Consider the following 8123-nt stretch of genomic DNA (forward strand, 5'->3'; position numbering starts at 1 on the left):
ATCAAGGAACAATTGATGAAATTACATAGAGATGTAGTGAAGTAAGGATCCATAGCTGCCACTCGATCTTGAACCAATTAAGTCCTGTTGCGATAAACTAAAATGTGCTTGCGTCTATTGTCAGTAACATTCCAGCCAATGTCCTCATACCAGGAATAAAATGAAAAGAGATTAACATCAGGGAATTCTAAGGTCACATGGATAGAAGTGTTATTCAGAACCTGAGTATCTGTATAACAAGTGTACTTTCCATCAGAAGTTAACTTGGCGATACAAAGAAAAGCCATTCCACCATGTTCTCCTTGGTACCAGCACACTTTTCCAATGTTGCGATGAATAAGAACATTAGTTGCATTGCCTCCCCTCCAAAAGTCACTCAGGGCAAATGCAGTAAAATGTTTTATTCCGGCTTCTCTGCAAGAACTCGCATAGGGTAAGGTGTTCAAGTAGTAAGACATCTCTGGCATGTCACATGCACTGCTTGCATCCAGAAGATCTTTAACAAAAGAGTCTAGCAGTACCTTAATCGTTGCTTTACTCAAGAGCAAGTCTTATCACTGAGAGTCCGCAGTACGTCATTCCATTCCCATAGTGCTTCCTCCTTTTGTCATTGTGACTTAACTATCACTCATTGGTCCGAGTGTGGTTCCCTGTGAAATCCACCTTTGAGGTGCTGTGAGGTCCTGCATGGGTGAGGAACATATGTTGACGCAGTTGGTTTCAGTTCGATTAGCCCGTTTGTGATGCCAGCCTCCAGGCTGGATCCTGAAAGCCAGTGTACAACTGCACCTTGTACTGTTCCTCCATGCCTGTACCCTTCAGGACAGCTCTTCAGGTTAGCTACAGAGACAATTTTAAAAGAGTTCTTGCCATTTGGCTGGTTAGCAAAGATTTTGGCTATTATTTCATTAATAACAGAATGTATTTGAATAGGTTTCTTCCACTTAGGTCTCAAACCAGGTTTCTGTTCAAATTTTCTCTCCTGAACCCACTCCCCAGTTACTGGTTGCCAAGCTTTGTTAGTTATCTGTTTTTGTCTATTCTTCTCTCTGATCCTCTGATCAATTTCATGAATTTGATCTATTTCATGTTTCAAATCTAATTGTTGCTGCTGAGTCAAGGAGTCAGAAAGCATAGGGGCAATAAAACAACTGCGAGTAAGTGGTGTATGCATTTCAACACCATACGTTAAATAATATGGTGTTCTAGGGAACACTGTCCCTGATGTGCACATGGGCACATTATTTAGTGATAACTATATTTCTGGAATGATGGCAGCCCACTTATTCCCTCTGATTCTCAACAGTTTGGTCAATAGCTTTTTTACTTCCTGGTTTTTACATTTCACCAGTCCCGCTGATTGCGAATGATATTGTGTGCTGAACTTAAACCCAATCCCCCTTTGCACACAAAGTTCCGAAGAAGGGTCACTGACCCAAAACGTTAACTCTGCTTCTCTTTCCACAGATGCTGCCAGATCTGCTGAGTGAATCCAGCATTTCTTGTTTTTGTCCCCCTTTGCACACAATGGTCTTTAAAAACCTTGGAAACAAAGGCTCCGCTTTGATGAGAGTGTAGGATTTTGGATACACCAGCTACAGTAATAATATCAGTAATAGCATTGACAAGTGTGGTTTCTGAAACAGTTTTTTTGGGGACCAGCCAGCAGAAAGAAGTGCAGGCATCAACACAAATGAGAACATGTTTATACCCCATTGATGGGGGTCGTGGTCCAATGAAATCAACAAAACATTTCTCCGTTGCTTTATTCGGCTTCACAGGAGCCAATGGTGGCAGTTGAAGAAGTGGTGATTTGTTGATCAAATTACATGGCTCACAATTAGCCACATATGTTTCACAGGCTTTAAGCATGCCTGGCCACTAATATAAAGGAGTCAATTTACAGAATAATAATAATAAAAGCAAAATACTGTGGATGCTGGAAATCTGAAATAAAAACAAGAAATGCTGGAACCACTCAGCAGGTCTGGCAGCATCTGTGGAAAGAGAAGCAGAGTTAACGGTTCGGGTCAGTAACCCTTCTTCGGAACTGCATCAATTTACAGAATGTTGTTCGGGCACCACTATTTGCCTGACCTATACCTGCGTGAGCTTCTTTTACAAGCTGTTCTCGTGTGTGATTCAGGGGTACCTCCTGGAGATCCCTGGGCTACCTAACCAGTACAATACCAGTCGGGGTCTCCGGACAGAAGTACTTTGATGGATATTCTTTTGGATTCTCTTTTGTCAGCTCTAATAGCTGAATCAGTTCCTCAGCCTGGTTAGCTGCCCTTTCTGCCCAGTGATTATATTAACTATGGCAGGCCCCTCTCGAGGGGGTGTCATGCATACTGAATGTTTTGCTTGTCCAGTGGCAAGACTGTTGCCCTTTGAGTGTACTGAACCAGTGGTATGCCCGGGTACATGAATTACCTGACAATTATGTTTCTCCTTCTGCAAATGGAAAATATCTTCCAGCAATGACTTGTGTTTTATGGGTTTACCTTTATGATTGGTAAAACCTGTTTGCTCCCAGAACACAAGGTTTTGATTGTAAGCCCATTTACAATAGTCACTATCTGGACAAATTAATGCAACCTTAATAGGGTCTGCCTTTTCTAAAGCATACCCCGTAATGCTACAGCTTCAGCATACTGTGCTGTCTGTTGGCCAAGGGGTATGGACAGTAATTCTTCTGGATAGAAAGAACAAGAATCCCAAAACGTACCTATTACTATTCCCATCCCAGCTGAGGATGGTTGGGATATCCCTTTTTTAATCATCATTGATGACCCATCACAGTAAATAAACTGATGATAATCTATAAGTGGTTTCAGAGGTACTTGTTTAACTCCTCCCTCAGTATCATGATCTTCCAAATCAGGGAGGTGTTCTAAGTCCATTTCTGAGGATAGAAATTTAAAAATGAGCGTATGATCATTCAAAAAGGAGGCCCAGTTGTCTTTTCGGATTTGAGCGGCCCTTCTCTCATCAGAGGCCATTCGCAAAACTGATCTCAAATCTGGTACTTCAGTATAAATTGTAATGGGGTGTATCCCTTGAAGCGGTTGTGCATTAATGAGGCACTGAACTATCATCGTCATAACCCTTTCCTTTTTATTGTACCGTGCAACATCGAGGGCCGAAGGGCCTGTACTGCGCTGTAATGTTCTATGTTCTAAGGAATAGTGTATGTCAGATGGTTTCACAGGTCGGTGCAACATCGAGGGCCGAAGGGCCTGTACTGCGCTGTAATGTTCTATGTTCTATGTACCGTCTTTCAACATTGGAAAAATTATAAGAATGAAACTGAACCAGCACAATTCGATCCTCATTGTAAAAAACTGCAATTGCTACTTTCGGAGATGTTTTAACATGAAGATAAAGTGGGACATGCACGGCCCTTTGTTCCAAATCTACAGCCTTCTGTACATCATGGCACAGCTGTTGCAATTTCAAGTAATCATCTGGCGAAAAAATGAACTGGCCTTTTACTCTCTCGCCTACTCTAGCATACAGAGATGCTGAGAGCTCAGCAAAGGTCAGGGTAAATGATCGAGCAAAGTTCAGGAGTCCTAAACTGGCCTGCAAATGTTTCAAAGTTTGGAGATTTTGAATTGTATCTAATTTCTCTTTATGATTTGAATAGGCCACTGTTTCCTGGGCTTGTGTCAGACTACATCAAGAGAATGAGGTTCTATATCTACCTTGCCACATTGATTTGAATGACGCTGTAGATAAGGATAGTACTTGTTTAGCAGCTGTTCCAATAGACCTTTATCACCCTCCTTCTAGGCAGATGCGGTCTAGCTGTGCCTGACTATTTCTGTTGGTTATCCTGGTCCGTGGATGCTTCCACAGGCCTGAATGTGATCTTAAGGAAGTATTTAATATCAGGTTGTCCTATAATAAGAGGGCAAACCAAATCAGGCACTAAACCCACCTCCAGGATGGCTGTAATACCGTGAATAGTAACAGGAATTGCATAAAAGGCAATTCGCTGTGCCTTACACTGTGTAAATCCCCCTGATGATAAGTGATAAAGCGGGCTTCCCAAATCTGACCACTGAGATTTTATGAGTACAGGATCCATGAATGAGTAATCAGCTCCTGTATCAAAGAGTGACTACCTGTTCAGCAGTGGGCAGTGTTGCCAGGGCATCGGGGAATTCAAGAGACCCTGGCTGGGTGCCAACCGTTCACTGTGGAGAGTCAAATGCTTCTGAGTCCTGACTATCAGCCCTGCCTTGATTTCTGATGACTTTAACTGAAGTCTGCCTCTCCCTTTTAGGAGTCTCATGCTTTACCGATCCCTTAGGTGGTCCATCAGAAGGTTTACAGTCACAACGATCGCCCCCTTGGAGTGGATGCCAAATCTGTTGGGAGTCTTTCAGATCCCTGCCTCTGTCAGCACTGGAACCTCCCATTACTGTATGATAGGAAAGGCCAGTGTAAAATTAGGGCAGCACAGTGGTGCAGTGGTTAGCACCGCAGTCTCACAGCTCCAGCGACCTGGGTTCAATTCTGGGTACTGCCTGTGTGGACTTTACAAGCTCTCCCTGTGACTGTGTGGGTTTTTGCCGGGTGTTCCGGTTTCCTCCCACAGCCAAAGACTTGCAGGTTGATAGGTAAATTGGCCATTATAAATTGCCCCATGTTTAGGTTGGTGGTAGGGGAAGGTGGGGATGTGGTAGGAATATGGGATGAATGTAGGATTAGTGTAAATGGGTGGTTGATGGTCGGCACAGACTCGGTGTGCCGAAAGGCCTGTTTCAGTGCTGTATCTCTTAAAAAAAATAAAAATAAAGAAATAAAATTTATCCCATGGGGATTCCAGCTGACCCTGCTATCTCTGTGAGGTGTAATGCTAGACTGTTCCCACCATTCTGAGGAAATATGCTCCTGGCGAGATGGCAGTATAGTCCAACCAGAGCGCCCATTCAGGGGCCCAAAGGAACAAATCTGCGGGCAACTGGAACGAGAAGGAGTACATGTCCTATTCTATCCCTGTGTGCATGAAACAGAGACAATGTCCATATTATTTTTAACCTTAGGATTCGGTTGGACCACAGGTTTAGTATGGGGCAGATCCAGCAAGGCACGGTTAGATCGGATAATGCGTTCAAAATTGTCCCACCTCTGCTGGTCATCGGGATAAGCAGACAATGTCCCTTCATAGGCTAGTTTAAGCGCAGAATTCTGATACTGGTTAGCCAGGAAACCGTGAACAATTTCCCAGTTGCCATCTGTAAGGTCCTTACCTAATCGATAGGCAGCTAACAAACCATTCGACTTAACATTATATTGAAGGATTTCTTTGATTGAGCCCATTACATGCCCTCCCTGAGTTGTGATCAGGAGTTGGGAATATCTTTGTATCCAGCTGTTGCACTTATTAATTGGGGGGACGAGGTCAGAGTTTAACATCATCGAGAGGAGCTGCCATAAATGTGCAGCACTCCAGCCTTGACAACAAGTGTCAAGTCTATCAAGTTATTTAAAATCCACCTTGTTTTATCTTTGTTAGTGGAACTGGGCTTGCCACACATGGCGGATATAGAGTTAAGATTCACATTGCCTCAACGTGTAATTTGAGTCTGCACTGGCTGTCCCACAGACAGAGGAAAGCCTGCAGCACCATCATTAGCAAAAGCCTGGAGAAGTGCCTGTTTCATTTGAAGGTGATGTATCAGAAGCTGTCTATAATCCTCCCACAAATTCTGATCCGAACCTCACTGTGAGGAAGCCATCTAATCCAAAACCCATGGCCACCACGAACATAGGGAGACCCAGGACCTACAATTCTACCATGGATACCCCCACCCTGTCGTGCACCAGTCATTAGGCCACCCAATTGTGCAGGTGTGCACTTTATCATGAAGGAATATCGTGGGTCCGGGGTATCAGTCTGATTATCCCACTGAATACGTGCTGTCCCTTCCTCCTGGGGGGGTCAGCCACAATAGTACCATCGGCATCAAAATCATCTATCTCAAAGACTACCACCTGATCTGCCTGTGGCAGTGGAATGGGATTCTGTAATCCACTAAAACAAGTTGTTGGATCACCCAACAGAAAAATTAAACCAATCCCTTCTTCATTAGCCATACTCTTGGAACGGAACCTGAATTAGGAATTAAAATATGTCAGGACCTAATCTCAACTAGGATTTAAAGTGAACTTTAAAGGAAATTTCCAAAACTCAAAAGTAGAATGAAGGAGTTCTGATTTAAGATCCACAAACCATGATCAAGAGTTTGCCATCTCTAGATACTTAAATCAGTGTCTTAATACCACAGACAGAAAACATTCCTTCCGTACTTACAAATCTAAAATATCCATTAAAGACTAACCGAAAAGTACAGGATTCTGTTAATAAGACCATGTTTTTGGGTGCCAACTGAAGTGATAAATGACTTTAACCCCTTGTAGGGACTAAACCAAATCAGGAGCACTAGCTTTCCCTCAAAGAAAGAAAACCAACAGAACATTTTACCATCTTTCGGATAGCCAATTTCTAATATTTTTATGGCTAAGTCATAAATATCCCAGATATTATAAGGGTCTGGGAAACTCTCTTCAATGCGTATCTATCCAGTTAAAGAGACACGGCGATGGGGTTCTTGTAGTTGTATACAGAATACTACATGAGCCATTTTATTAATTTTTATATATTTGTTAAATAATTTAACATGCAATAAGCTTCTTAAGTGGATAAGCATATCACAATATCAAATATTACTGAGATGTAACATATATTCTTATTTCTAACAGAATCCAAAAGTTTAACCTTGCTACTGTTACAACAAAATTATCTTGGAATATCCAGAATATCCATCAAAATTTAAAGTAAACTTGTACCTTAAATCCCCGAATAAGGCATGGGATGAGAAGTGTTGTTGAGGATTCAACACCCATCAGTATTTGCTTCAGAACCTTGTATTTTTATACTATTTCTAAGGTGTCATATGACTTTTGCAATAGATGTGACCTTCCTGTGTTCCTTTTAAAATCCATATCTTTAATTTAATGATTTTCTGGTCAAAAGATTTATAGTTGTGTTTACTTGACCTCACTTGTTCCTGTGAGTACATTCCATTTATTGTTAATTACCCTTTCCATGGTACTTCAAAACAAACTCCAGAGCTGACCTGTCTGAACAACAACTCCATAAACCAATTAAGTTTTATTGCTACCTTTTACTGAGGTCACACAGGATATTTCAATGTGTATGTTTATCTTCCAAGTCCTTGACAACAGCACTGCTATTCTAACAGAGACCTTGAAATGTTTAACTCTACCATCTTAAAGAGGAACTTCAGTGAGCTCTGAAAAGTAACCATTGTTCAATCTTTAACTCTTAAGGCATAATACACTAACTATTTCCAAATTCTACCTAATCAAGCCTATTATACCGACTTTTCTTCACAGCGTGTGCCTGCTAACGTGGGCGCGTCGTAAATCCGTAGGCTTGAACCGTATTAAAGTTTAAATTTCATCTTTCTGCGTTAAACCAAAGAAAGCTTGTTTGTGCTCATTTTTTTGCCTTATAATTGGAAACGGTGAACAAGGATTCACAAAAAAAAGGAGCTCAAAACACAGTGTGTTAAAAATAAAACCCTGTTACAATAAGACCAGGTAAAGACAGCAAAAGATCCTTAGACACATTGCTCACCTGTTTGTAACAGAAATTGGGTGCTCGCATCCGGTTTGTGACCCACAGACAAACGAGTGAAATTTGAAGTGGGAAGCCAAATTGTTCCCAATCAAAAAGAGCAAATCAGTACAGGTTTTCTTGTGGTTGTGTGTGATTGAATCTGCAACTGAAGCAAGTAGCTCTCCAAGCCAGGGTGAAGTAACTTGGGATAAGTTAAAAGCACTGTCTATGGAGGAGTTGAGAAAAATGGCTGAGCAGTGTGGGATCACTGTATGTAGCAAGACTAGGAAGTCTGAACTCCTGAGACTAGTGGCCCACCATTTTTCCCTTGAATCTGAAGAAGTAGAAACAGGCTTAACAGCAGAATCCGACAGGGTAGTGTTAGCAAAGATACAACTAGAACAGAGGAAACTTGAATTAGAGGAAAGAGAGAAGGAGACAGGCAGGAGAGGGAGAAAGAGCCTTC

The 8123-nt window shown here is 41.9% G+C and overlaps 1 protein-coding gene across 1 annotated transcript in view; it reads right to left on the reverse strand.

Annotated features, from left to right (window-relative positions):
* Positions 1–6898, reverse strand: part of LOC137385022 (C-type lectin BjL-like) — a 41614-nt gene extending 34716 nt beyond the window's left edge. The window contains exon 1 of the mRNA XM_068059762.1: positions 6862–6898. The gene's annotated coding sequence lies outside the window, so the exon portion shown is untranslated. The remainder of the gene's footprint in view (positions 1–6861) is intronic.
* Positions 6899–8123: the final 1225 nt, after the last annotated feature.

The sequence above is a fragment of the Heterodontus francisci genome, chromosome 27 (assembly GCF_036365525.1).
Source record: "Heterodontus francisci isolate sHetFra1 chromosome 27, sHetFra1.hap1, whole genome shotgun sequence".
In the NCBI taxonomy this organism is placed as follows: domain Eukaryota; kingdom Metazoa; phylum Chordata; class Chondrichthyes; order Heterodontiformes; family Heterodontidae; genus Heterodontus; species Heterodontus francisci.